We start from the raw sequence: 5,252 nt of genomic DNA, 5'->3' as shown, positions 1-5,252 counted from the left end.
AACTTTTTATAACTCTGGTTTTATTAGAGGATTTTGAGATGGCACTTCTTGATGGCTTTTGTATCTTTTAGAACAGCAGAAAAAATATTTTCTGTGTAGTAAAAGGTTCATGTCTGGAAGACACTGACTTCATATAGAAGGTAAAAAATAAAACTGATTATAGTTTTGAATACTACTTAAGGACATAAAAAACACCAGACAAATAAAGTAATCACTCTGTGCTGTGGCTAAAAAGTTGATGCTTTGGACTGCATTTCAAGACCAACTGTTTCCTGTGTGATGATATATCCCTACCTGCTTGACACAGAGTTGGCTGCAGCAGAAGTGAAACAAAAAGTGTGTTCCTATTTTAAGCATAACTTGCTTTCCAAATGATTTGAAGCAATTGTGAGCATCAACCATTCTTCCCCTGTTTCTCCAGTGACCAGCACTGCTTCTGTGAGATGTAAACCAATATTCCTTGGGTTTTAGCTTATTTTCTTTGTATAGCTGTAGTTTCAGGGTATCTTTTCTAGACATTTTCTTATCTTTAAGCTGTGTGTTTCTACTGGAGTTCCCAATGGTTAATTCTGAAAACCAATTTTTGTAATGGGCTGCTTGGGTTGGGAGTAAGTTCTTTAATGATCATTAAGGAATTTTGATTGGAAGGGACCTTTGGAGTATCCCAAGGGAGGGTTGACCTAATATTGAAAGCAGAACTCAATTTAGGGAAGGTCCTGAGCTATTTGTGTGGTATGAACGTGTTACATTTGCTTTAAGAAAGGAAACTTGTATCTCTCCCAGCCTTCAGTATCATGTTTTATTTCTTAATGTGCTTTTAGGAAGTGTGAGGGACTCTTAGGTGGCATTTGATCTTGTGGGTAAGAAGGGGGATTAGTTCTGTACTGTTAGTTACAGATGGCTGTACTAACCAAGGCCTGTAACTGAGGCATTTGTGTAAGGACAGTGTCGTATTAAAAAAAAATGTACTGAGAAATTTGAGAGGGTGTGGGGGAGAAAGTAATTTTCTTTAATATGTAAAGGAAATTTTGTAGGTATATTCCTTAACTCAGTGTTAACTACCTATGAAGGTGTAATCTGATACCACATATAATTACTGGGTAATGGAAGGAAACAAAGTTTCCTTTATCTACTGGGGCACAACTAAAGACTTTGGACTTGTAACTCCTGATGTTTGTTCTGAATTGATGGTTCCTAATCTGTTTGGCCCATTTTAAAGTTGTTGTCCTGTATCTGATACCATAAAGATATTCTCCCTTTTGTGCTCATAAAATGCTGAAATGTGATATGAAAATAAGTGACAGTTACCAGGTGGTACCAAGGAATTGTGTAATGACCTTTTACATATCATTGCTAAACTTTTCCCTGGTATTTGTATTGCAGCACCCATACCTATCAGTGTCTGCAATATTTGGTAATGCCTGATCTTAATTTTTTTCCCTCTCATATCTAAGGAGATTTGTATGGTCTCAGGGAAGTAAAAGCAAGTGTTGGTAGAGTTACCATGTTATGTATATTTTTAATATCTTTCTGAATTTGGAGGGTTAGAGGTAAGTTGAGGAACAGAATGCAAGGCTCAGTTCTTGGGGAGGTGCTAATTTTACTGCAGCTTCCCTTATGTTATCAACAAGCTTGACATCAGTCCCTTGTATTTCCCAGGCTGCACACAAAGGAGGGGGCCTGACAGGGCTTGTCTGCAAGTAGTAGTGCAGTGTAACTTCAGTACAACAGATCAGATGATCTCCTCACTTCCTCAGAAAGGCAGTCTTCTTTCTGAGAAAGTGATTAGAACTATTTGTTGCATGATAGCAAAGTAAATATTTGGGAGTGAGTTTCGTAATGCTGTAGCTCAGAACAGTGGTTTGCAGAATCTTCATGGAAATGACCTCCTTGGATGGTTCTTGTGGTCAGAATTCCGCAGCCACTTATCCTTTTCAATCAAATGACTTGTTCAGAGAGTTCTCAGCAGGGGGATAGGAGATGTCTGCTCAGGCATGAAATCCTCAGCACCTGTGAGGTGTGTAAGTAATTACATTAATACAATTGTTTATTGATTTAACTTTGCTTAGATGCATCATGGTAATGACAAGATAAAGATACTTCATTGTACTTGGAAGTAAACTGCTTTTCTTTCAGCTCTTTTTCTGTTTAAATTGCTTTTCTTTGGGCTTTTATTCTGTTTGCTTGTTACAGAATTTTATTTGGCTGGCTTTACAGAGGTGTCAGTTTGCTTCACTGAAGCAGTATCTGATCTGAAAACCTCATGAATATGTAGGGTTGGAGTTGCCTGATTACAGAGAGCCTGTTACTGGATCACATAGTCCTTAAAAACTCACTATCTTGCTTCCCTTTTTTTTTCCTTACTCTTGAAGAGACATAAGGCAGTAATTTTTATGTTAGTACTATACCCCATTTATTAAACAAAAGAGCTGTAGTGCTGGATCTGATGGTTTGGGAAGTTTGGGATTGACTTGCTCCTGTACTTTGTCACATGATTTGTCACTAAATTATACACAAAGTGGGGTTATGTAATCTTGAGCACTTTAGACTTCAGTTCTCACTTGAAGTTTTCAACTGTTCTAATGACTTCATAATACTGTCTAACTTAAACATTCACACTAGAAAGATAATAAAGATGTTCTTAAAACCATTTAAGTCTATCTTAAATGCTAGCAGACTAGGAACTTGCTACTAGAACTGTCACTATTTTAGTTAAATGTGCTGCAATTTAACCTTGAACCTATTATGCCAGAGAAATTATATACAAATGCCTCAATTAAGAAGAAACCTGAATGGAATTATACAATTCTGAAATCTCTTCTTTGATAGTTCTGTTTCTGTAAGATTTTCTGAGTCCTTCTGAAACTTTCTGAGCTTTTTCCTGATAAAGTCTGCACTACTTCTTATATGGGAACCCAGTCTTTCAGGATAGTACAGGTAACTATTGCTTCAGAAAAATGGAGTTAATGAGAAACAATCCATCTTGATGAAAATTGTCATTTGGCAAATAGACAAACCTTGCCTTGGCAAGACCTCAGTTAATGAGTTAGGCACTGGTAAGAAGCTTTTTATTCTCTAAGAATAGCATCTTTCACGTTTCACCTTCCAGTAAACAGATCTGGGTTGAGAATACTACACTTGACTGGTTAACTTGGCTTTCACATAGTTTTATCAAAGCAACTTTTAATGTCCTTTTTATTTCTGAATAGTTTTCTCAAACAAAGAATTTAAATACTGTGAAACAGGAATCTCATACTGATGATTTATAATGGCCTTCATAAATGATAATAGTTTTATTCAGTTATTTGTTCTGACTTTGGATCTCTTGTATAAACAGCTTTTGCAGCTCTAATCTCTGACATGGTATAAGCAGCAATAGAAGTAGTAAATATGATAGTTTCTGTAAATCATGCTTTACACTGAAACATTCTTTGGTGGTGTGGGATGGTACTTGCCCATTTCACAGTAGTCCTCGTGAGAGCTGCTTCAGTTCCGTAGCAATAGGGCAAGACTCTCAAGTGCTTAGCTACAACAATATTAAACGAGTGCTGTTTCTTCTACTGCATGTGTATATGCAAAGAAACAGTTTGTCTTTCCTGTGACAAGAGTAAGGGTTAGCCTGTCTGCTTCGGCTTTGGTTAAATGCTGCTTTTCTGTGCCTCTCCAGTAACAGTACTTGCATAGGAAACCTGAACTTCATCTTTCTGTGGCTTAAATCATTGGAAAGGAGAAAGAAAAACTTAGCCTTGTTACAATAATCAGAGTTGTCACTTCACACAGAAAGCCATTCACATCAGTAATTTTGAAAACTCAACCTTGACTATTGGATGACCAAGAAAACTTAGCAAGATTAAGTCCAAAATTAAAACAAGGAAATTTCCCAGCTTAATTTTTTACATTACTTTACCATATCTGTCTCTGCTTTTTCATAAGTACAAGATGAAAGCATTTGCCAGTAGTACTCAGGAGGTTTTTCTTTTGTTTGCAGTAAAAGGGTACCAGAATAAAACAGCAGCTTTGTAAGCTCCAGTTTTATGTTGGATGGGAATGTAGCTTGTCTAGGAAATCCCTTATGTACATCTTGGCCTCTGCCAAGATGTCTTTTTTTCCAAAGGGACTAGGCTTCTGATATGACCTGAAGGTTCTACAGGGCAACTTTTTGTGTGAGAACCTCTTCATTGTTAATTTGTTTTTGATATCAAGGAACACTGGATTAAAAATTGTGTATCTGGAATTATTATTTTAATTATCTATTACTTAGATCTGTGAATTGTTGGATTTTGAAGAATCAGGATCTTGAGGAGGATTTGAAACTTCCAAGATGAAAAGGACTTAATACCTGGGGGGTTTTGCATTATCCAGGGCCTCTGCACAATTCCTGCCTTCAGCTATTTCCAGGGTTATTTTTGCTGTATCACCCTTGGTCTGTTCAGAAGCACACAATCCCTAAGCAGCATTAAGCATTAGGAATTTTGTCTTGGTCCATTTAAGGAAGCTCTTAACAATCCACGTGTTACTGGAACCAGTGGATGAGAGGACAAAAACAGTGCTCACCTTTTTTCATGTGCTTGAGAAGTGGGGAGGAGAAACACACTTCAGGAAACTGGAGTTAGAGAAAAAAGCCTGAATAGGTAAGATTTCCCAAGCAGCATTAGGTTGTAATGAATGTGCAGGCTGATCCTCTCTCATGCAGGGAGTTTGTGAAAAGTGTTCAGTTTATGATTTGAAGGAAGTAGCTGAATGGTCAGGTGGCCACTTCTGCAGCACCTGGGCCTTGTGCTGTTAAATGGCCAGGCTCACAACAGATGCAGTAGGGCCCTTGGAGGGTCATAGAATGTTCCTGCAGGAGAGAGGGAGGGAGGGGAGAGCAAGAGAAGAATGAATCACAATAAGAGAAATAATCTCTTAATTTTAATAGAAGCTGGACATTCGTAAAATGCTGAAAAATTAGCCAAGTTTTGCAGTTAGGGAGCTGTATTTTTGTTATTTCACCAGGTTCTTGGGTTTTTGTCTTTTGACTTAAGTTATTGCAAGCAAGGGGGCTCCCAGGCTTGCAATATAATCATTGCATGTCTTAAGAAGGCAAACTTCATGCTTTAACGAGTATACTTTTACGTTGTGCTCCACTTCTGGGATATGTACTCCAGAAAATGATTGCAGTTATTAAATGGTGCCTCTGTTTGCAAGTTGCTAAACCAATGACTGAATAAGGTGCCAAACGAGAACCATCATGCCATGATGGAAAGTGAGTG

At 37.6% G+C, this 5,252-nt stretch overlaps 1 protein-coding gene across 1 annotated transcript in view; it reads left to right on the top strand.

Annotated features, from left to right (window-relative positions):
• LOC102035794 (exostosin-like 2) overlaps window positions 1–5,252 on the top strand; it is a 59,195-nt gene that overhangs the window by 12,625 nt on the left and 41,318 nt on the right. The window lies entirely within an intron of this gene.

The sequence above is a fragment of the Geospiza fortis genome, unplaced genomic scaffold (genome assembly GCF_000277835.1).
Source record: "Geospiza fortis unplaced genomic scaffold, GeoFor_1.0 scaffold403, whole genome shotgun sequence".
Classification (NCBI taxonomy): domain Eukaryota; kingdom Metazoa; phylum Chordata; class Aves; order Passeriformes; family Thraupidae; genus Geospiza; species Geospiza fortis.
This window is presented reverse-complemented; position numbering and strand designations above follow the sequence as displayed.